Raw genomic sequence first — 23361 nt, 5'->3', positions numbered from 1 at the left:
CCCTCTGGCCTCCGTCAGCGTCTGCTCTGCTTACATCTATTGATCACTGTCTGCTCTGCACTCACCCTTGCCCCTCAACCCCAATATTTTATCTGGCTGCTGCTTCTCCATCTTCTAAGGCTCCTCTCAGGTGTCACCTCTTCCGTGAAGCTTTCCTTGATCAACTTACCTTGGCCAGCCTGAGATAGGCAACGTTCCCTCGGAGCTCTTGTGTTACCATGGCTTTGGCCATGTGGTGTCACAGTTATCTAGAGCCCCGGGTGCCCATCACCCCCACCTGGCCGCCGGCCTCTCTGTGTGCTCAGTGTCCATCACAGGCACTGGCCCACCGGCCTGCAGGAAGGCACTCAACAAGTACATCATATCACACATGAATGATTTAGTGACGGTTGGTCTCATAACTCCGCGCCCATCTCTCCGCCTCCAGGGCTGCTTCTGTGGACTCCGTGGTACGTCTCCTCATGCCGCAGCATTTTCGGAGGCATTGCTTTGTGAGTGGAAGGTGAATTCATCACCTACATCCAGACTGGCCCTTTAAGCTTCTGGAGGGCAGAGATGGCTTCACCCTTTTGCCAGGAAAACTGGCATTTGTGAATAACTATAATTGTCGGGAGAGACACAAACTCTTCATAACCATAAATAGAATATCCTTGAGGCCCCCTGACCCCCCACCGTTTCGATTCTGCACCCCTCTAAGTCAGGCCTGAGTCGCCTCTCCTAAGCCAGGGTCCATATAAGCCATATTGTGCCTTAGTACCACGTACAATTATATGTGGGGGAAAGAAATTTCTATTTTGGTCTCAAGAAAATTATGTGATTTTGCTTAAGTTCAATTTTAAAACATGGAATATGACTGAACTTAATGTTAGGACTCAGGGAAAATGTTCACGGTAATTATAGATGAGGGTACATATATGCAATTTCTTTCAAATTTAGTAATACAAAAAAATTCTGGATCCTAACATAACTATTTATAACTTGGCCAGGAGAACTCTGAGAATCGCAGCTCTTTCGCCAGAATAGGTTATTCTTCGTGCATCTTATTGAAGCCATAATGCATGACGGAGCGTGAATTATGGCATATTAATTCTCGCCTAGTGCGCTATTAGGCTGAGGGCTATCAGTGCAACTGAGCATGAATTAATATCTAATAATTCCCCTGCTGAAATGTCTCACTGAGATTATAGCGTTTTATTAGTAAAGGTTATGCCTTTAAAAATGTTTTTGTATGCTAATTGAGAGATAAGGGCTCAGCATGGAAAAGACCTCCCTACTTCTTCCAGCAGCCATTTCTGAAACTTCTCTTGGATGTCCCCAACCTTTCATCCTTGGTGCCACACAGGTACACTGTGCTCGGGAGTTTTCTCAGAAGCACGACACAGTGGAGCCACTTGGCCATTGGGAATGCAAACTTAAGATGTGGCTTTGACCAGAATTCCATTCCATTAAATTTCAGTGAGCTTGGAAAATGTGAGCACAGCCCAGCGAGGGCTGAGGGAGGATGAGAGATGTCCAGGACTCTTCCGGCATCACGAGGAAGCCCTGTGGGCAGTGGGGACCAGGCGCAATCTGAAGGAGAGGCTTTGACCCCTGGTCCTAGCACCTCCCAACTGCAACTCCTCCTTAGGGCACATGCAGAATGCCCCTCCCACCCTCCTTCAAGTTAGTGTGTGACCTGAACCGGGTGATGACCTGTGAGTGGAGATGACATGTGTTGCCTCTAGGAAGAAACAGTGAAATTTGCTTCTTTCTCCTGCAGTTGTGGAAGCTGGGTCAAGAGGGAGCCTCTCCCAGTCTGAGTGAACATAAGCTGGCCAGCATTAGGAAGAAGTGAATAGGTCCTGTTCATACCTGAGATTTCAGGGCTGTTTGTTACACAGCAAAATATAACCTAACCTGACCGAAACTTCCAGCCTCACTCTCACACTTGATCAGATCCCTACAGACCACCACAAACTCTCCCTTCAGGCCCCTTATCATGACTCCAATCAGGTAGTTACATGTGATTGTGTGTTTCATGTCTGTTTCCCTGTCTAGCCCACAAGTCCCATGAGGACACAGACCAGGTCATCACTGTATCCCTAGCTCCTTATGTGCTTGGTTCATGTGAGAGGCTCAAGAATATTTGCTGAATGATTGGATGAAAGAATGAATGATTCGAAAGAATGAATGTAAGATGGAGACAATCATTTGTGGAACACCACACGCCCCCATAAAAAGTATGACCATCTCCCTGGCAAGAGTTTAATGGTTCAACAGACTAAAATCTTTGAATGGCAGATCAAAAGATGGCTCCTACCTTCCGAGTAATATGCCTTGTCTTAACTTGCTGTGTGAGCTTCAGCAAGAGACTACCCCTCTCTGGGCCTTGACTTCCTCATCTGTCAAAGGAAGGTAGTCTTTTTGGGGACCTTTCACTGTGGACCTGGGGATCCTTAACATTGATGCTGAGCAGGCAATTAGAGAATAATACCATCCTGTTTTACTTCCTGGCTGACAGCAGCCAACCTCTCCAGGTGAATGAGACATCAGACCCTGCACACTGCCTCATCTGCGGGTGGGGCATTGCCCACAGAGAACACTCTCTGGGTCCCTGTCCGCAACATCCGCCACAGAAAAGCCCCCACTGAGGCCAAGAACAGAAGCACATTTTCCGAGAGAGGCTGGGGGGAACTTCTCTCACTCGAAGTGTGTGGGGACGCCTTTGTGCAACCCAGAAATAAGACTGGTAAATGTGATTTCTCACCCACAGGCTGTTGGAGAGGGTAGGCCCTCTGGTATTTAGGGCCCCCAAACCTCCCCTCATCCCCCGCACAAAGCCAAAGAGGCTCAAAGAGCAGATCAAAGCCACTCAGGGCGGCTATGCTGGCCAACCTGCAAGAGGACACTGTGCCAATGTACCGCCCACACAGCTTCACTCCTTGCACTGTTTTTTACAGCCATAATGAAGTCTTGAGCCCAGCCAGGGGGACCTTCACAAGGGAGCCACCAAGCTAACAGGTTAAGGGATGGTGTCTTGGCCTGACAGGTAGCCAACCAATGAGATCTCCCGATACATCCCGGATGTGCTAGTGACTGTCCACCTTCGTTTTAGACTTCTACAAGACTTCTGGTTTGCCTCTCAGAACCTGCCTGGGTCTGTATCCCCTCCTACCAAAGGTGCCAACGTCCCCAAATCTCCCTTCCATGAGTCTGGGGGGCAGACAGGAACCAAGTGTCCCTATCCCTTGCTCCTGACCCCTTGCCGGAAGTCGCCTTCTAGCCTATGACAAGGTTGAAAACTGCAACTGAGGTTTCTAACATTCTCCTAACCCTCGGTTGCCCCTCCCCCGCCCCAACTCCCACTATGTCAGGAAGTATTTGCTTGAGTTCTGGGCTTTGTGCAAAGCACCCACCTGTGCCCAGGCCACCTGCTGTCAGGTATCAGCCCAGAGGTATCGTGTGCAAAACAACAACAAAAACCCAGAAGCCGAGAATGATTGTGTGGCAAAAATGGTCCCTTCTCCATGACCTTGTCTGCCCTCTACCACGTAGATGTCACCTCCTTGGGAGAAACATCACCCCTTCCCCAGAACAGTGGCCTTCCCGGGTGTACCTGTTCAGAGATGGAGCCCCCTAATCCTATGCTGGGAGCCACATGATTGAGGAGAGGGTAGAGGGGAAACCATTGCATGGAGAGGATTATGGAGGCCAGAGGGGCGTCTAGCTGCGGTCAAAGGGACTCAAGGCCCCTCGCACCAGAGCCCTGTGATGCTGGCCCCATAGATACAAACCCCCGGGCCCAGGGGCCAGCAGCCTCAGAGCCTCTGGGGCAGGAACTCAGACCCCTGCAGTTGCGGCAATCGGGAAATTGGGAACCTGGTCTCGAGTTTTCTCACCGCCCTCACCCAGCTTGTCTGGGATGAGCCTCGAAGTCCAAGAACCTCTGCAATGAAACTTCATGCCTCCCAGCTCTCTCTAGGGTTCCCTTAAAGGGAGGCGGCCATGAAAATTGACGAAGACCATGCGTGAGCCTGTTACACTGGCCCATTTGGAAAACACGCATTTTAGAAACCCTTTCCTTCTGCATCGTATGTTTCTGGTGGTTGTCATTGCCGTTAAAATTCTCTCTCCACTCCTGTAAAACCCGGGGTAGTTCTGAAACCTCCCCGAAGAAGTCTGATACCGCCGATTTGAGGCAGCCTGGGAGAAAGGTATTTCTGAGACAGTGCCGGGGCTCTCTCGGTGGCACCCCGCTTCCGGCCTGTGAGTTTCCATTTCTCCTCCCCCCTCCACCCCACCCCATTTGTGCAGAGGTGCAGTTCTCCTGCCCCGGCCCCCTCCGAGGTGCACGTGCCCTCTCGGGGAAGCAGCTGGTCCCTTCTCAGCAGCTGCTGCAGATTAGTCAATTACAAGTTTGAGATTAAAAAAGGAAATGACGAAAGAATGAAACCTTTCGTCTGGCAATTTGAAGTCAGCCCGCCACAATGAACACCTGTTGAGAAGGCCCATTATTAGGAGCTGGAGGCCCTGTGGAAAGAGCCCTGTGAATTAATTTTGATGGCCTCACAAAACTCTGTATAACAAATGATCTTCGATGGGGGCATCGAGGGACTTGCATTTGCAGGGGGAGGGGGAATTCGGTTTCGGGCAAAGGTAATCTAAGCTCTGCCATGATATTAAAGTCCGCCACTGGCCATGCTTTCCCGTATGCTTCTGCTGAAACAGATTGTACATGCTAAGGTTACCACGTATTATGCGTCCGGGGAGGAAAGAGACACAATTGATATCAAACTCTTTTACAAAGGTTAGCGGAGAAAGCATGAGGTCAGAGACTCATGGCTCCCAAATTGTTGAATTGTCTCTCTACGTCTGTGCCTCTGTAAATGGAGACTGCGGGGCACTCTCGGTGATTTAAGGAGCCTTTGTCGTTTTTGTTTTGCAACCGCAAACATGGACGTGCACACCCACAGACATTCAGGACTTTATTTTTCTCTTTTCTTTTTTGGCAAGGGAAAGATAGAGCAGGGGACATGTTAGTAAACGGATTCGCTTGCGGCGAGGTGACCTTTGTACTTTGTAATGTCATCAGAAATGAGAAAGAGTTAGACATTCCGGATCACAAGGCACAGAGGAATACATGAGCTGGCGAGGGGGCTGGGCGGGTGCAGATTTACTGAATATTAAGTAGTTTCATTCTTTCCCGAAAAGAAAGGGACCCCAACTAAAATATGCCGGTGTCCTACCTGTCCGTCAGCCCCGATTAAATCTAAAAGCAGGCATCCCATCTGTTTGCCCAAATGAAAAGTGTAATATTCTACTAACCACTTTCTATTATCGCTCACCGTAAAGAGTTTCCTGCAAAGTGATCCTGGGTGCATTTGAAGTTTACTTGGCACACAAAAGGAAGCTCCCGAAAGCTTTATGCTTTTAAGCTAATAAGCACTATACCCAGCTGACTCTGCGGCTGAATTTTCAACACTTGGCCATTAATATAATATGCATTTTCATAGTTGTGGGCGTCCATTTGTCATGAGACGTAAAACCTAAAAGAACTCCCGAGGGTGATGAGCAGCCGGGGCTCTGAGCACAATCCTAACACTTCGTCCGCCCTTGGGCTCTAAGAGTAAGTGGGTAGGACTTAGGTGAAACTGCGTTGGGTTATGGACTATCTCTTCCTCAACAAGCACCCACTTGACTAAAGTCAGAATGGGTTCTTTCCAAGGCATGGGGGGCTTAGCCTGCAATGTCTGGGGGGGGGGTCAGCCTGCATGAACCCTCACTCCACCCCAAACCTCCGAGTGTCACTCTGGCCGAGTTTGAAGATGCTCCGGGTGGGTCCTGACCTTTGTTGCTCCTTCACCAAACTGATTTGGGAGGCCTTGCTGTGGGCAAAGGCGACCTGGGTTGTTTGCAAATGCTCTCTGCCCAGGAGCACTCGCTTGTTAAAGAAGTCCAATTTCTGCGCGCTTTGGAAGGTCTCCGGCCTTTCCTCGGAAATATTAGATAATTGAATGTAGCTTCCTCCCATTGGGGAAAAAATTCACACCCCCCATGGACAGCCCCCCAAACTCCGCAGCTCCCCTGGCACGCTAGTCAGTTTTACGACAGAGTTAATACGTGCGTGACTGATGGCGTCCCAGAGGGAGGTCGCTGGGGCTGGTAAATAAGTAAACACGGCTTTTTCAGTTTCCGTTTCGAATGAATACAAAACAAACTGCAGCCCTCCGCACGCCGGAAAGTTCTTCCCTAAAGTTAATAAAATCTGTCAACTTCCATAAAGGCTGGGAGGAAGGGGGCCCACAGGTGCAGGTACACGGGCTCCGGCTGCAGAAGTCCGGGCAGCTAATAAAAAGCCCAGGGCACTGCGCGTCTCCCTCCCCATCACTTCCCATCAAGCGATATTGGAGTCATCTGCCGCCTCCGAGGTGCGTCCCCCGCGCTCGCCCCGCAGAAGCGACAGTGACATTTGGCCGCGCTGCAGGTGCGACTGTGTGTGGCCGTGCGGCCTGAGTGGGGCCGCCTTTGTGGCGCTTGGGGCCTTTGATCTGGGCCACAAAGGGCCGCAGAGCCGCAGCCCCCCTGGTTTCTGCTGGCGGGACCAGGGAGGGGCAGGCTGGGGCTGGGGCTGGGGGCTCGGGAGGAGGGAGGCCGGAGGCAGGAGCCAGGGAGAAGGTCTCGGGAGGGGGTGATCCATAATATTTATTTCAACAATAGCTTCAAATCTTTTTAAACATCATAAGAACATGGCTCATTAAGCCCACAACAGCCTTGAAATTGTGTTATAAAACCGCAAAACAGAAATCAATACATTTGCTAGAAAGGAGGTAATGAAATATATTGAGTTGCCTGAGAAGTGGTTTGTATGAATCATAATATTATTATGTGCGCATCAATTCCATTTCCAATACTTAAAGTTAACCAGCTAGGGAAGAGCGCCCTGAACCCTCGTTAAACAAGCTGGCCCCGGTTACTTGCCAGGCTGGCGCGGCTCATAAATAACCTGGGGAGCAGCGGAGCTTCAGCTGCCGCAGTCCTATAGCTTCCCCGCCTGATCGATAAGGGCTCACAATGGCCCGAGAGCTCCGGGGGCGGCTGCAGGGCCCACCCACCCTCCATCCCCCTCCCACCCGGAGCAGCTGGGCCAGCGGCTGGGCCCTCCTGACCGGAGACCGCAGCCTCTCTCCCCCGCCCTCCCCAGAAGCTTCTAGCTCTTCCTCTACCCTGGCGTGTGTGAATCTGAAGACCCCAGCTTCTGACTCAGCAGCCAAGTAGCCAACCCAACGGGTGGTCCAGTCTGCGGTTTGTCTCCATGTTTCTTTCTTTTGGGGGGAGTCGACGTCATTTTCTTGCTTTTACTTCATCAGTGAATGAAACCGGATGCATTTTTCTCCTTCTTCTTCCTGGTGGGCTTTGAAAGATGATCCTATTCTGAAAGGTACAGGGGGCTAAAAAATGGGGGTAGACTCAGGTGGGTGGGGCCTCCAACCGATGCAATTTGGGGGCCCTTGTAAAGAAACACTCTCTTACTTTTGAAAGTTTCTCGAAAGGTGTATGCACATACTGGCAAGGTCTCTCCTGGCCTTAGAGGTGGGAAGCGTCGACGTGAGACAGCAGCATTGATTGGTTGCCTCTCACACGCGCCCGCCACCCACGCACGTGTCCTGACCAGGAAATCCAGCCGGCCACCTTTCGCTCTGCCGGACTCGCCCAGCCACCTGAGCCACACCTGCCAGGGCACCTCCACCTTTTGGATGTCAGCCCCCTGAAGCCTGTGGCTCTGGCTGGCTTTCTTCCCTCCCTGTCCCCAGAGTGCAGAGCCAGCCACGCAGCAGGTGTGGGGTGAGCAGGGGCCTCCGGGGTGGTCTGTCCTGGGCATCCCGGCAGGGACTCACAGCGTCTTGTCTCAGCCGCAGAGGTTTCTCCAGTTGGATGGCCCCTGTGTCTACCCTCTACCTCAGCCGGTGGCCCTTACGCTGTGCCTTTGGAATCTGGACCGACTGTGACCACAGGAACGGGCCCTTCCCGGAGCACACTTGGGGGGTCAGTAGCACACAGACAGCCGTGTATATGTGTGTGTGCGCACACAGGGAACCCCCAAGTCTGAGCACCCCCACCCACTGAACTGGGTCAGAGAAGCCACGCCCCCTGGGCCATCCAAGCTCCGGGAAAGGCTCTCCCTATCTCTGGAGGTTCCAGAGAGGCGGGGCATGGGGACCCAGGCCCGTGGCTCTGAGCCTGGGGTGACTCTGACCCCCCAGGGGACATTTGGCCATGTCTGGAGACATGTTTGGTTGTCAGAGCCTGGGACTGAGGGGTTGAGAGAGGGGAAAAGTGGTGTTGCTACTGACTGACGTTTGGTAGCAGGACGCCAGGGACACCGGCGTCCCTTCATGTCTCACAACACACAGGGCAGCCCCCACAGCAAAAATCGTCCGACCCCAAGTGGCGATGCCTGGGAAACCCTGGGTAAGGCTTTTTTCTGGCCAGTCTCTCTAGAAGAGGGGTCTGTCTAGAAGAGGGGTCCCCCAAGGCTGTGAGGCCCAGGGGCCTTTCTCAGTGTCATGGCTGGGTAACGTGGTCTCCTTCCCCGCTTCCCTTGATGACCACTGACAGTCCTTGTCCCCACGGAGCTGCTGCCTCTGCTGCCTGGGCCTTTGCTCCAGGCCCCACTGGAGGACGGTGCTTTTTCTGACTTTCCAACACACTAACTAGTCCCCCGTTTGCTGAAGGTTGGCCCACACAACTCCTGCCTCGTGGCACCTGACTCATCAGAAGGGCCAGAGCAAACAAATCGCCGCTTTTGAAATCAGTGGCATCACCTCCACTCCTCAAACCCCACCCCCGCGCACACTCGCCTGAGCCTCCGGCCCCTGCTGAACACAAACACAAACACCAAACCCTTCCCCTGGTCCCCACCACACACCACACCTCACACTGGCCTCCTGAGGCTACTTGGGTGACTGTGCAGCATAAATACCGGGGTCACACACTGAATGTCCCCGAACTTCAGAATCTAAACGCAGGGTGACCGTCCTTTTTCCAGCCCTGGATTTTTCCCTTCCTGATCCGGTTCTGAGGCTCCTCCTCCAGCTCTGAGGCTCCTCCCCCCTCCTCCCGTGGCTCCCCTCCCCCACTGCCTATTGCCTCACCCTCACCCGGAATTCATCAGTCCTACGCATCTAGGCCACTTTGGGACGCCGCAGGCTTCGCCGTGACCCAAGTGTCTGCTTTTGCTGGAGAGATCAGAGGTCACGTGAAGTAGCACAAGTGTGATTTCCTTTGTTTGGAGAGGACTGTCACCCCTGCTACATAATCCCAATCATACACAATTAGCCGGCTCAGGCCGGCACGGACCACTTACTGACCAGGCAGGCGGTCACCTGAGCTGTGGTTTTCGTCATTGCGGAACATGGAAACTACTTCAATTCGGGCGCAGAAAATGGAGAAACATTCTTACATTTACACGTGACCTGAAACCTAAAATAATCTCCTGATCACTTTCAGAACCAAACTAATAACCAACTTGTCCTGCAGTTTCTAGGTTTAAAAAAAAAAAAAAGACGTGTTTTTAAAATTAAATTGTTTTCAGTCCCAGGATGTACGGCAGAGGAATAAGGCGCAAGGAAAAGCCCCATGGCACAAAAATGTCCATATTGTAGAGCTCAGAAAGGTTTAAGAAAATTTAGCCCTGATGATTACATTTTAAAACTTCCAAGAAGGACAAAATTTAGGGAAAACTTAAAAAAAAAAAAAAAAAACAATGGCCCCATCCTGAACATATGAAACTAACTCAAACGAAATAACTCGATCACCCTTGGAGTCAAGATTTGCCATAAGTGGGTCATGGTTTAGGGAACCAATATTGAGTAAGAAAGTCAAAATGATTTCTTTCTTTGTAAATGGTTGAGGTTTTGTTTATAAACACAGAGATTCCACCATGAAATATATGGGTTTTTTTTTTAAACCAAGCACTCAAAACATGAGGAATGCCCCCCCCAAATGGTGAGCAATTTATTCTTGTTTACTACATTTATGATCTTCAGGATGTACATAAAGCCTGGACACATAGGCAAATATAAACACTGTGCTCGAAACGTTTTTCATCTTAAAAATAACTAATAATGCCTTTATTTCCGGACTTTATGGACAAATTTACCCTCCATGTTGTGTAGACGGTACAGATACACATACGCACTCAAGTTGAGAATAAATATATCTTCCTCTCTGAATTAGGTATGCCGTCTGTGCGCATTTTTCAGAGGACGGGTCAAAATGTAATCAGTATTATTGGAGACACCTTTGTAAAGGGAAGAACCTCTTTGAGAAGTGAATCTACCAGTTTTTGACGTAGAGGTCGGCCTGGCTTGGATCTCCTTAAAAAAGCAAGAGAGAAAATGCTATAATAGGAGCACCGGGGGGTAGTAGAGCTGGGACGGCCATGTCCCTGGAGCTGCCCTGCGTCGGGGGTGTCGCGATGTACTTAGCGTGATTTATCTCCTTGAAATTGTCTTCCATCTCTCCTGCCTGGAATAGGGCAAATCTTTCAGTACATAAATCGACTACAGGCAAGAGCCCCGTTTCACTCGGTTCCTCAGCGCGCACGAGGCAAGCTGTAGCAGGAAGAACCTGGGAAGTGGAAAACTTGGGCAACCCTGCGTTCCGGTGCCAGGTCTTTCAAATATCGAGGTCTGTGATCTTGGCTATGCCCTCCCCTTTTGAAGGCCTGTTTCTTTTAGTGTCAGGTGTAAATCATTCTAGGGCTAAAAATGCTAGAATCATAGTCCTATCAACTCCATTGATAAGGAAGTTTCCCTTTGCTTTAAAGGCTCTGACTCACAGAACTCATCATCTGCAAGTGAGTAAGAGGTGTCAGCCACAAACTGGACTCTCTGGTCCTCTGGGAGACCTAGTGGCAGTGACTACTTAAAAAAGGAAAAAGGCCCTGGCTGGTGTGGCTCAGTGGATTGAGCGCAGGTCTACAAATCACAGGGTGGTGGGTTCAATTCACAATTAGGACACATGCCTGGGTTGCAGGCCAGGTCTCCAGTAGGGGGCGTGCGAGAGGCAATCACACATTGATGTTTCTCTCCCTCTCTTTCTCCTTCTCCCTCTGTCTAAAGAAGTAGGTAGCAATTCTAATCCTCTTACTTAGAACTGAAAAAAGCCCGTTGGAACCAGGACATGATCCTTATGTTACGACTGTGTACCCCACTTACGTTCTAATTCTTGGGGGTATGTGGATGTCATATTCCTGGGGCATCACCCTGGTATCTGGTAGGTAGGGAGATGCTGCTGAAGCACTTGTTTGATGAAAGACAAAATTGATCCATCTGCTCACTGATGGTGGACCCATCGATCCGCCAGAATTGATCATGCATCATCAGACAAATGGGATAAAGAAAATGGCGCACCTGTATACAACGGAACATTGCTCAGTTATGCAGGAGAAGGAAATCTTACCATTTGTGACAACACGGGTGGACCTCGAGAGTATTATGCTAAGTGAAGTAGACAGAGGAAGACAAATGCCGTATGACTTTTCTCATATGCACGATCTAAAAAAAACAAAACAGATGAGCAAACAGAACAGAATCTCACAGACACAGGGAACAAATGGATGATTGCCAGATGGGAAGAGGTTGGGGGGATGGGTGAAAAAGCTGAGGAGATTGAGAATTACAAATTGCCAGTTTAAAAACATGCCCTGGCTGGTGTGGCTCAGGGGATTGAGCACCAGACTGCAAACCAAAGGGTTGCAGGTTCAATTCCCAGTCAGAGCACATGCCTGGGTTGCGGGCCAGGTCAGATGCCCAGTAGGGGGCATGCGAGAGGCAACTACACACTGATGTTTCTCTCTCTCTCTTTATCCCCTTTTCCCCTCTCTAAAAGTAAATAAATAAAATCTAAAAAATAATAAAGAAATAAAAACAGTCATGGGGATGTAAACACAGCATAGGGAACACAGTCGCTGAGACTGTGTTAATTGTGTGTGGTGTCAGGTGGGGACTAGACTTACTGGGGGATCACTTTGTATGGTATAGGAGAGTCTGATCGTTTATACCTTCTAAACCTTAATACTGTATGTCAACTGTCCTTGGAAAACAAATTGAAAAGATCACAGCCTGCATACTAGGTTGTACAATATGCTAGATGCTAAAGTCTAGAGTAAAGGTTGTAACCTGGAAGTCTCCCACACCCAGAAAAGGACACGTTCGCTAAAATAATAAATCAAGATCTGACCCCTTGGGGCTCTGACTGAGCTGGAGGCATCGTTTTGAGCCATTTTACAGTGGGATGTGTGTGTGTCCACATTTTGAAGTTTATTCGCTTCAACCCCCCTTTCTCGCCACCTGTTCAACACCTACCTGTCCATTCCAGTCCAAGAGGTTTGAACCTTGGATTCGTCTGAACAGGAGCAAATCCCACTGGCCACACTGCCTAGTTTATAGCAACCTCTGGTGTGTGCGTGTGCACGAGTGCACACATGTGTGCATGTGTTCTGTCCGTGCCGCCACCTGCGTGGTGGGCGCCTCCGCGACTGCGGATGTGTATCTCTCGCCGCGGGGGGAGCGGACCTGCCTTTCCACAGCTCGCACGTTCTGAAAGCCTTGGCTGTGTCGTCTTCAGCAGTTGAATCAATATTCCAATGAAAAATTAAAGAGGAAACGAGTACAGTACTTGGAAACCGAAGGTTGCTGACCAGGAGCAGAAACATAAAAGACGGCACATCACCTGGAAGAGGGACTGGAGAATTGACTTCCCATCCATCTCGTTTATTCCTGCGCTCGTTTTACAGCCCACATATTCTCCTTCAGCCCGTGATTGCTTATTTTAAATCGTCTTCCGGTCCTGTGGCCCTGTCTTCTCTGTCTCCCCTCCCCCTCGGACCCCCAACCCCACCCCCCCAGTGCCCCCGGCCTCCCAAGTGGTAGAGTCTGTGCTATTAGCTGATGTAGTGGAGGAGAGCCCAGACTCGCTGCCTGCCTTCGGCCAACCCTGGGGAGAGGAGATGAGAAGAGACGGTGTCTTCCTCCTGGAAGATGATCTGACGGCCAAGGGACCTCCACTGACCCCTCCCTGCAGGGCTCCGGCTCTGCAGATGAGCCACACGAAACACCGCAGCAGCCGAGTTGCCAACGCATGTGCACGCAGCCGTGACCCAGGGCAGAATCGGGGCACGACGCCTGACCTTGGCCCACGCTCGCCCCTCTCTGTGCTGAATCCCTGTTCACTGAAGGTCCCATTTCCATCGTCACAGCTTGGAAAGTGACCCCTGATTCTGCTGGATTATGTCTCCTGCCCAGCACCAACCGGGGAAGGATTTTTGTATAGCCTTTTAAATACCCAAAACACAAGTCTATGCATTTCCAAGTTCAACTCCTATTCACCGTAAACCCCAGAAAGAGTGTGGGCGGAAGATGAGAGACAGAAAACGCCTCCTTCGTTCTGCATGTGCCCCATTCGGAGCGTCTGTGGGGAAGGATTGTAACTCTCTGTCTCCACACCAATTGTCTCTACCAAGGTCAAGTCCTTAAGAGGGGAAATCCCGGCTGAGAGAGAGGAGCATGGTTCTCACCAGAAGGGAAGGGGGTGCTTTCAATGACTTTACTAAAGTGGAAGTTCCTCAACAAGCTCACCCATGGCAGAGGCCTCAAAGAAGTAACATCGCCCCGCAAGGACAGGATGCCAAATGTAGCTGAATTTAACTAAGTACCCATCAGAATGAGCAGTCTTCCAAGTCCACTTTGGAATTTAGAAACTACTTCTGTATCAGCCGAATCGCTTCTCTGCCATAGGAATTGTTCTCTCCCGAGCCCGGCCAGTAGCCTGGGATGATGCAGTCACAGGGTCTCCTGGCCTGTGGACGCACATGGGGTGTGGTCCCAAATGAGGACCAACTCCAGAACCATCCCATTCATCCCGGGAGCTTCATTAAAAAAATTACCATCTCTACGTTCCCGTTCTTTTATTGTTCTTTAAAAATGTCTAACACAATAAACAAAAAAAACAGAAAGTCATTCCAGATTCTACGAACTGGAGTTCTGATTACTCCAACACAGGAGTCCGGGGCAAAGTCCTGCCCTTTAATGGCAGAACCCTCATTTGAATTTTAAGTGGATGTTGAATATTAACCCTGACACTGTCCTGAATGGCAAGTTTCTCAACCTCAGCACTGTTGATGTTCTGGCCGGAGAGCTCTTTGCTGTAGGGGGTCTGTCCCGTGCGCCATAGAATGTTTCACAGCAACTCTGGCCTCGACCCAAACAAAATTGTCTCCTGACAGAGCTGAACGTCTCCCGGGGTCCCCGTCATCCCCAGTGAGAACCATGTTCCTCTTAAGGGGAGACACCATTTAGTAGATGTTTCTATTGCACTTCGAAAAAGCAGAGAGCACAGAGTTAAAGCGCTTTTCTGGGCCGTCGAGTAAAAGAAATAAGGAAAATAAAATATGTATTTCCATCCGTTTAATGGAATAGTAAACAACCACTGAAGTATGGCTTTAAAGATACTTTATAGGCAGGAGAAAATGCTCATCCTATAACGTGAAACTGACACACATGAAGACACATGTATTTCAAAATATTCTAAAGAGAAAGACACAAAAACAAAAGCCATTGTTATCTATGGGTGGCGGGATGATTCGATACGTGTTTTATTATTTAAATATTTCTCTTTTGCCCAAGTGTCTACCATGACCGTGTAGATTTTATGACTTTGGAGTACACACAGAAAAGGGAGGAAGAATCTTGTCTTACAGAGCACACAAACTAAAAGCCAGCTGCACACACTCTGCCCCTCTGCTCCTAATGTGGTTCCCCCCACAGCCTGGAGGAAGCGTGGCTGGTCCTCTTCCACTCCTCTGGTCCTTCCTGCTCATTAAACCCTCAGTTGGGACCCAGAGACCCTGCACCGTCTTCCTCCTGAACCAGCCTCGGGCTGTGGAACACCCTCTTTGATGTCCTCATCTCTTTACCTTGAAGGTCTCTGCCTTCTGTCATTCCACCCCAACTTTCCTTCCCCGAACCAAGGAAAGGATGGATAGTTGCCTCCATCCCTAACCCAACCTACTCCTGCCCCTCGGCCTGCTGTTTCTCCCCTGCAGAACGAGCTGATTGGCCCATGTCTTAGGAGAAACCTCAAACTTACCCGGCAGCTGGTGAGCTGGTAGATGAGGGAGGTGGTTCAGGCAAGAACTCAAGTGGACTCGGGTCAGCTCCATCCGAAGGGGACGGTCACGCCTTTGTGTCAGCCAATTGTCGACATGTGGGAAGGCAAGAACACTAGATCATCTGACATTTAAAAAAAAAAAAAACCCAATCCCTGGAAATTGGAAATTTGAACTTTTATATGAGATCTCCTGACTTTCAAATGTTGGCAACGCTTTCGAATTCGCTCAATATGCCTTGTGAGCCAAATAAAACACATGTGCCGGCCGAGCAAGGCCTGGGAGCCCAGACTTTGTGACCAGAGGCCTCTGGGTATCTTTTTAGCTCTGAGAGCTGTGGCTTTTTCGGGGCTTTACATCTGCTTAAACATACCCAACGCTCCTTCCACCCCTTCTTTTCCTCTTTGGTCCTCTTCGCGTCTCACCCAAGTGACCGTGACAGCCTCCTTCCAACCCTCGGTATCTGCACACGTGGACTTCTGTTTTTTTTGGAAATCGGGTCTTTGAAAGTACAACTGAGTTAAGAAGAGGTCATTAGGGTGGGCCCCAATTCGAAGGACTAGTGTCCCCATCAGAAGAGAAGAGACAGAGGCAGGTACACAGAGGGGAGATGCTATGAAGACACATGAGAAAGCTGCCGTGTGGTCACAGAGGAAGAGATTAGAGTGATGCGTGCATAAGCCCAGGGTTGCCGGCCCCATTGGAGACGGAGAGAAAGACATGGAACGTGCCTTCCTCAGAGGGGCTGTGGTTCTGCCAACGCCTGACGGACTCCTACAAGGGGATACATTTCTGTCCTTCCACTCGTCACAGCGACCCTGGGAAATGAGTGTGCTGGCCTGATCGGCAACCTGATCCGCCTCGTCCGTCTGTCCTCCCCATGGCATGTCCAGATCATGAAAACCTAGAGGGCCCTGGATTCCGGAAGGTTCTCCGTGGGAAGGAGGTGTTTAGAGAGCAGATCACTTGCCTGGGAATCCTGGAGGGTCCTGCTCCTCTGGAGACTTAGCCGTTGAGTAGGGAATGGGGAAGGGGCTGTCATTCAGGGGTTTAGTTACAGAGAGACTGGCCACCCCCAATCTTCCCAAGATTGCGAAGGCTTTCTTGGAAAAACCGGGGACAGAGTAAAAGCCTATCACGCTGGTTAAGAGCTGTGTATCATGTGCTCCGGGGCCTGGTGACCATGGATGTGTCCTCAGGCATCTCCCTTAACCTCTCTGTCCCTTAGTTTCCTTAGCCATAAAATAGGTGCAGTGACAGCACCCACCTCATGGGGTCGCTACAGGGATTAACTGAGTTAATGCTAGCTGAACATCTGAAACAGTGCCCGACACAGTGTAATGGCTAAATCACATCTGCTCGAAATGGTTAACTGTGGCCCCAGGGGTGCAAAATAAGGACTCATCCGCCAGCTCAGTGCCTTAAAGCGACACCCACCTATTCCCCCAGGTCTGTGGGTGCGCTCTGCTCAGTGGGGCTCAGGTGTCTGCAGCTGGCTGGGGTTTGGCTGGGGCTTGGCTGGGGCTTGGCTGATCTCAGCTGGCTGTGGCTCTCGTGACTCTGTTCCTTGTGGCTGTTATTCTTTTCTTGAGACCAGGGGCATGTTCTTCTTGTGGTGGTGGCAGAAGGCACAAGGGCACAAGGAGAAACATGCAGGCATCTTGAGGCCAGGGCGTGAGACTGGCACACCAGGGAACCTGCCTCCTGCTATTGGCCAAAGCAAGTCATGTGTTCATACCCAAAGGGGCAGGAAGTACCAGGCAAAGACTATGGAGAGGAAAGGGCTGAAGAACTGACTCCAGGGATGTGAACCACCATCGTCACTCTTAGTGTCCTTCACACCAGGAGTTTGGGACTTGAATCCGGGTGGAGACCCTCTGTCCTGACCTTCGGCCGACCATGGGGCAGGCATTCCTGCACCCAGATTGAGAGGAATAAACCTCAGTAACTCAGAGCCCACTCTCACACTAACCTCTGTTCATCCAGAGACGTTCCTTCCTGGCTATCCTAGCCTGGAGATTTGGGTAGAAGTGCGTGTGTGCACCTGCGTGTGTGAGTTAGAATCTGATCTCTGTGACAGTCTGCAGACGACCCCTCGGTCTGAGCAGGGCTTCTAACAGGGCCCTTCCAGGACCACGCACTCTTAGGCTATGGTGAGCTCCATCCTGAGCCTGGTGACTAAGGATGCTTAGAAATGGCAGGATTTGGGAGGGATGCTATCTTAGTTACCTAAGAGCTGGGGCCCAATTATCCAAGGGAAAAGGCTCTTAAAGGGACAGCCCAGCTTGGTATAGTCATTAAACTTTCCTACTCAGGTTTTGTGTGTGTGTGTGTGTGTGTGTGTGTGTGTGTGTGTTTAAGGAGAAACCCTCTTTATGGCACAATGCTATTTAAATCCTTCAGGTGGAAGCAGCCTGAGAGAGGAAAACTGAAGCCAGCACGGGAGCCCCGTTGCTAGTCTGTCTTTCCTTACTGAAGCAGCAGCTAGAAGACCCTGCATCCTGGATGGACGATTGCAGAGAGAACGGGGAGGCAGTGTGGTGTGTCTTCGCCACCGCACTCCCCACCCCCAGACCCGCCTGTGAGCCAGCCCCTCTCCAATGCCCCTGCTTTTGTGATTTCAGCTGAGAAACAGCAGGAGACACATAATTTTCAGGGCTTTTGTCAGTGGCTTTCAAACTTTTTGGTGGCAACTCTTGCTGAGAAGTACATTTATCATTGTAACTTAGTGTGCACACGTACACAGCTGTAACAAGAACCTCATAAGGCACCACTGACTGTTACTACAGAGTGTGATGTACTCCAATAGGTTCTGTTCTGCTCTGTTACGTTTAAAAAACAATGCTGGGGATGACCTACTAGACTGGTTGCATAACACACTGATGGGTCCCTACCCATCGTCTGAAAAACTCTGGGCCGGGTCCAAGGGGTTTGGTGTCAAAGGGGCCAGAAAACAAAACTCCGCAAGATCCATAGACCTCAGACTTGCCCAAAGCAAAGCGCAATTGGTTAGGAGAAAAGTAAGAAAGGATGTAGTTCAAGGGAAAAATCGGGATGTGTTTGTATTGCTTTGCTTTGGAGTACACCCCCGAGTAGACATGAACCCTGAGGATTTCTCCAGTGCAGGACGCGCAGGACTGCAGGAGAGAATTGAATTCAGTGTTCCCTCTTCCTTCTGAAAATAAATATACTTCACGTTTCAAAAGGGAGTGACCGACATGAAATTAACAGAATAGTATAGGTTTCCCCATTATCCGGAAGGAGAGCTTTCCCAGGAAAGCTTTCACCAGCTGAGATGCTGCAAATTGAAGAAGTTGCCTTCAGCTGCCTTTTGCTCACTGGGCCAAAAATCAGTCAAGCTGAAGCCCAGACAGTCGCAGGCGCAGTTCAAAGCGGCGCCTCCTGAGCTCCTGGTGCTGACTGTGGTCCCTGGGGAAGGTGCCTGGCGGGGCCACCAGCCCTGCTCTGGGCACTGCGGCCTCTCCAAGAGCCTGTTGCAAAACAAATGGTGGACGATGTCTTTGCTTTTTGCCTTTTTTTTTTGTCATAGCAAAAATGCTTTTTGGATTTCTTTCGGCTGGGGCATTAACGTAGGTCTTTCGTAAAGCAAAGTGGTGTAAAGTGAACTTCCGAAAAGCAGGGGGTACTGGCGATAGCGGAGGCGGTTTCCCTGGCCTGTGGAATTGTGGGCGTGGCGAGGCTCTGATGGAGCTACTGGGAAATGGCCGAAATCGATCCTCCTGTGGTCCCAATGGGGAAACTGGTCCGTGGACCAGGCCAGGTAGGTTTGCACCTCAGGGTTGGCTCTGGAGCAGGTGACAGCTCCAGGTGTCCTGGTGTCCCACTGTTTTTTCTCTGCTCTTTTGGGTCTCAGCTTTGTCATCTGGTGAACGACAGTGGCCCTGTCTTGCGGGGCTGTTATGAGGTGAGATATATAGGAGCACCCCACATTCTGAATTTTTACGCAACTCTACTGGCTGGCTAGTGTCCCCCTTCCTGTCCTTCCATCAGGAGAGGGGGCTGCCGTGCTAACATCTTACCCAGGTTTATAGGTGACTGGGCCTCACACTGACTGTGGCTGTGATGGCAGCCAGAGGACATGACCTCTGGCCTCTTGGCATCCAGCTCCTAACTGACGAAGCTGTGTTGGGCTTCAGCTGCACTGGGGGGAGCGAGATGGGGTCCCACCCTGGACCTAACAAGGAGGTGTCGACTTGTGCCACCATTTCCAGACCCCCCTGGCAGAACATGAGTAAAAAGCTGATCCCAGGATCGCCCTCTGTGAGTGAGCAGCCCAGGGTCTCACGCAGAAGGGGGCCTGTCGCTGGTGGTGTTTACAAGAGCTTGTTACACGCCCCCCCCCCCCTTCATGGCCCTGGCTTTAGAGAGGGCCAGGACCAAGCGGACAGGTGCTCCCTGGGTCTTTGTTAAACTCGAGCTCAGATGGACGCAGAAGCATAAGCAGAGCCAAATCACATGTTTAAACAGTTAAGAGGAAACCAGGCTCAGCAAGGAACTTCAACCCTGGATTTAGCCTGGGTGAATTTTCCTTCTCTGGGATTTCCTGTCCCCTTTCTGGATGTTTCTATCTATCAAACGTTCCCTGGCCGTTGGTTTTTAAGGCCTGCGGTGAAAGCAAGCCTTACACAACCCAGCCCTTCGGCTTTGCTGCTGAAGCATCATGGCTGGAGAACGGTGCTGACCCAGAGCGGGCTTGCGGGACCAGCTCCCGCCTCTGCCCGTCTTTACTGAAAGGAGAGCCCGCACTCCTAGACGGGGCTTACGGAACACCCAGGACCATAAAGGCCAGCACACCCCCCAGGACTGCCTGGGGAGGGGACAATACCCCTGGTGGGGGGTAAGTCCTTAAGGAATGTAAAGTAAGTGAACCCAAAAGTCGACCTCCTGCAAGTTCTTAGACTGCAGTTAAAATTTAACAATTTTTTTTTTTATGTAAATCATCTGGTATGCTCAACTGCATGGGGTGGGGGAGAGGGGGGAGCACACAAGGAGGGAACAATGGGCTGGGATTAGATAATTTACTTAGTGCTAAAATTCCAGGAAGTTCGTGTTGATCTGGGCCTGGATCTTGTTACTTTTGAGTTCAAATCTTAATCTTTATCTTCCTCATGCAGTTGAAAGGACTTTTTTTTTTTTTTTACTTAGCCATTTTTACAGTTGTAATTTTTACCCCCTTTCATCAAATAGAGCCTGTTAGATTAGCAGCTCTTAGCACAGAGATGAAAATATTGCTGGAGCCCACTGGGCCCTGTGTTGTTTACCCTAACGGAGCGGGCTTTGATCTGAACAGATTTCCTGGGGTCTGGAGGAGATGACCTAATTCCTATCTTATCCGTCTCCACTTTCTGTGAATCTCAGATTGCGCGTTTCTGTGGAGCCCTTTGAAATTCGCTTTACATTTTTTCCCACTTGTTACCCCCTCTGACGGTTGTTGCACTTGGGGTAGAGCATGTAACTCCTAGGCAAGACTCCGATGCTTTATTTTTCTAACAGAACTGCAAAGTTGTAACCGACTGGCAGCTTTTTTTTTTTTTTTAAGTTCTCCTGTTCTTGACATTCACAACATGCCAACAACAATAAGCAAATAATCTCTTGCTCGAAATTTAGGTCGACTGCGCATCATTTAGGGTTTTCTGTATGGACACACTTTTTTTTTTCTAATTTAAAAAGTTTGCCCCCTTACCCCCCCCCCCCCCCCCACCCCCCCCCCGTCAAAGCCAGTTGACTAAAGCTGGCCCATGTGGATTGAGATGTGAAAACTCAAAGCTTCAGGCATCTCCCACCACCCATCTGCCAGAACCTCTCCCCCACCCCGCCACTGGCACGAGGGGTCTTGGGCAGCTGGAGTCTGCTGCGGATCTCTTCCCTCCCTAGGTCCTTGTCATTCCCCAAACTCCTCTCTGAGTATATTTTCTAGAAAGAAGGAAGCCCCTCTGGGTGTGTACAGGGGTGGGCAGTGAGGAGCAGAGGGGAGGGAGGGCTTGGAAAGAAAAACCACGACGAATGTAGGGAGGGAAAAGACACAGGAAGAGAAGGGACGAGAAGAGGGTGAGAGAATGACGGCGGCCAGTGACACAGAGAAAAAGAAAAGCAGTTACTAAAAAACAAAAACAACCCCAGAACTAAAAAAACAAAAAAACCTGACACATTGCTAACATTCGTAAATCCTGTGTGATGGACACAAGGGGGTTTGTCACATGATTTGCTGTCCATTTCTGTGTTTTGAGAATCCATATTTTTAAAGGAGAACCTGGGGGAAATGTCACCAAGATGAATATTTTTAGGTCAAACATCGTGTGAACTTGGCTGTCCCCCTTCCAGGCGGCCACAGCTGCGGGAGCTCGGCTCTTGGTGATTCCAGCGCCACTTCGAGGCACCTGGAGTTTCGGAAGGGAGGGGGGGGGGGGTGGAGACGGACAGGCAAGCGAGGCTCAGGGGGCGGGAGGCGGTGAGAGGGGTGGGGGAGGTGCGTCACCGTCGTCTGCCTTAAAATAAGCCCTGTTGCTTTATAAATATAACCATTTCTCTTCTTCAGAGGAGCTGGGCCGAAAGGCTGAGTGTACTTGTCACACGACGGGAGGGGGCAGGGCGGAGGGCGATTTCTGGCTTTGGAAATGCGCGGATGGCGGGGCACAGGCAGGTGATGGCCAATGGATGAGAAAGGTCCCCGGTAGCTGGCTAGGCAGGGACAAAAAGACGCGAGGGCGCAGGGGGGCGGACGGAGACCCGGACTCTCCGACCTCTTCCTAAGGGCTGCGGGTGCCTCGAAAGTCTAATTGCTCCCCTACGCTCGCTTTTAGAAAACGCGAGAAGGGAGAGGTTGGCGGTTAGCGGAAAAAGAAACTCGCCCGGCCCCTGCCCCCGACCGCCCGCCTTGCGGAAATGGACGCGCAGCCCGCGGGGGCGCAGGGCCGCGACACTGCGCCTGCGGGCGTGCTCGGGAGCCCGGAGGTGGGGAGCGCGCTGCTGCGACGGAGGGGCGGGGCGCGGGGTGCAGCTGCTGGCCGTGCCCTCGGGGTTCGGCGACTGGGCCCTTGGAAAGACAGATGAGGGGCAGGGCGCAGGCTGTGACCCTGCTTCTCTCTGTGGCCGGCGGCCCCCCGAAGTCCCCCCTCCCCGCCCCCGCCTCCAGGCTCTGTTCAGGGCGCAGGGGCTGCTTCTGAGAGAAGCACCCCGACCCTTACCACTTGGGCCTAGGCACCGGGTCCATGTTGCAGCCACGCATGGGAAAGGGCTGGACGCCCCCTTAGGCTCGCGTTGAACAAGAGCTTCTGGCCGGAATTGCAGCCTTCTCTCCTGCTCCTCACTCTTGAGCAAAAAGGCGGTATGGCCCGGCTTGAAGAGGCGCAATGGAGAAATGCCACCCCTTAAATGTCTGCGTGCAGCAACGTCCCAAAGACTCTGCAGCCTCACACGCCTCCATCCCTGCCCTTTCCTGGTTTGGAGGTGCCCGCAGCCGCACTGCCCGGGGCCTGGGCTCAGCGACTGCCTTCGGGAAGGCCGGCCTCACCCCCAGCTCAGCGGTGCTTTGGGCGCCCCCTGGGCGCGCAGACACCGGGTCCCCAACGCTTCTCCCTGACATGGGAGGCTGCTGGTGGTTCGCCACCTCCGTGGCAGAAAGAAGGGCGCCCACCCCTCTGGACAGCGACCTTCGCCCAGTCCCCTTTGCTCACCCCAAAGAGCCTGCGGAACTGAGGGGAGAGAGGGAGAATCAGACTGAATTTTGATGATGCAACATTCAAGTCGATTCCACAGATCCTTGCAATGGACTTTCCCTTAAAAAAAAAAAACAAAAAAAACCAAACTCGCACGTGTTTCAATGCCTACATGACTAATTCAATAAAGCACATGTTGTTGACCTCTCCAGGCTGCGGCTGGTTCCCGAGTCAGGTTATGTAACCCCTCTGCATCGGGGACTCCGCAGCAACGCTGCTCCCCGAGGCCTGAAAAAAGGCAGCTGTGTCCAGGGAAGTGAAACCAGAACAGCTGGTCTGAATGGGTACCAGTGTGCCCCTCACGGACACCTACCTGCCGGGGCGAAGCCTCCCAGAACAGCTCTGCATTTTATTTTTCCCTTTTTCTCACGTGGGGGTTTGTGGGAAGAGTGGCCAAACAAGGAATAGTTATTGGAAAAATATCTAGATCCTTGAAATAAAAAATGGAAAGAAAAACCACAGGCCCATGCAAACCTG

At 51.1% G+C, this 23361-nt stretch overlaps 1 long non-coding RNA gene across 4 annotated transcripts; it reads right to left on the bottom strand.

The window, feature by feature from the left end:
• Positions 1-5735: 5735 nt before the first annotated feature.
• Positions 5736-22821, bottom strand: LOC119046460 (uncharacterized). Of its 4 annotated transcripts, none has more exons than XR_008391164.1 (5): positions 22354-22821; positions 15130-15221; positions 12348-12714; positions 11443-11537; positions 5736-7427 (listed from the first exon to the last, which is right to left on the bottom strand). It is a non-coding gene; the product is annotated as an uncharacterized LOC119046460 (long non-coding RNA). The 4 variants fall into 4 exon arrangements; XR_008391165.1 differs by lacking the exon at positions 22354-22821 and adding an exon at positions 9138-10355 and having other exon boundaries at positions 11199-11537; positions 15130-15492; XR_008391166.1 differs by lacking the exon at positions 22354-22821 and adding an exon at positions 9138-10355 and having other exon boundaries at positions 15130-15490.
• Positions 22822-23361: the final 540 nt, after the last annotated feature.

Source organism: Artibeus jamaicensis, unplaced genomic scaffold (genome assembly GCF_021234435.1).
Source record: "Artibeus jamaicensis isolate MK-2021 breed Jamaican fruit bat unplaced genomic scaffold, CSHL_Jam_final contig_3152, whole genome shotgun sequence".
NCBI lineage: Eukaryota > Metazoa > Chordata > Mammalia > Chiroptera > Phyllostomidae > Artibeus > Artibeus jamaicensis.
Note: the sequence above shows the minus strand (reverse complement) of the source record. Positions and strands in the feature narration are given on the sequence as shown.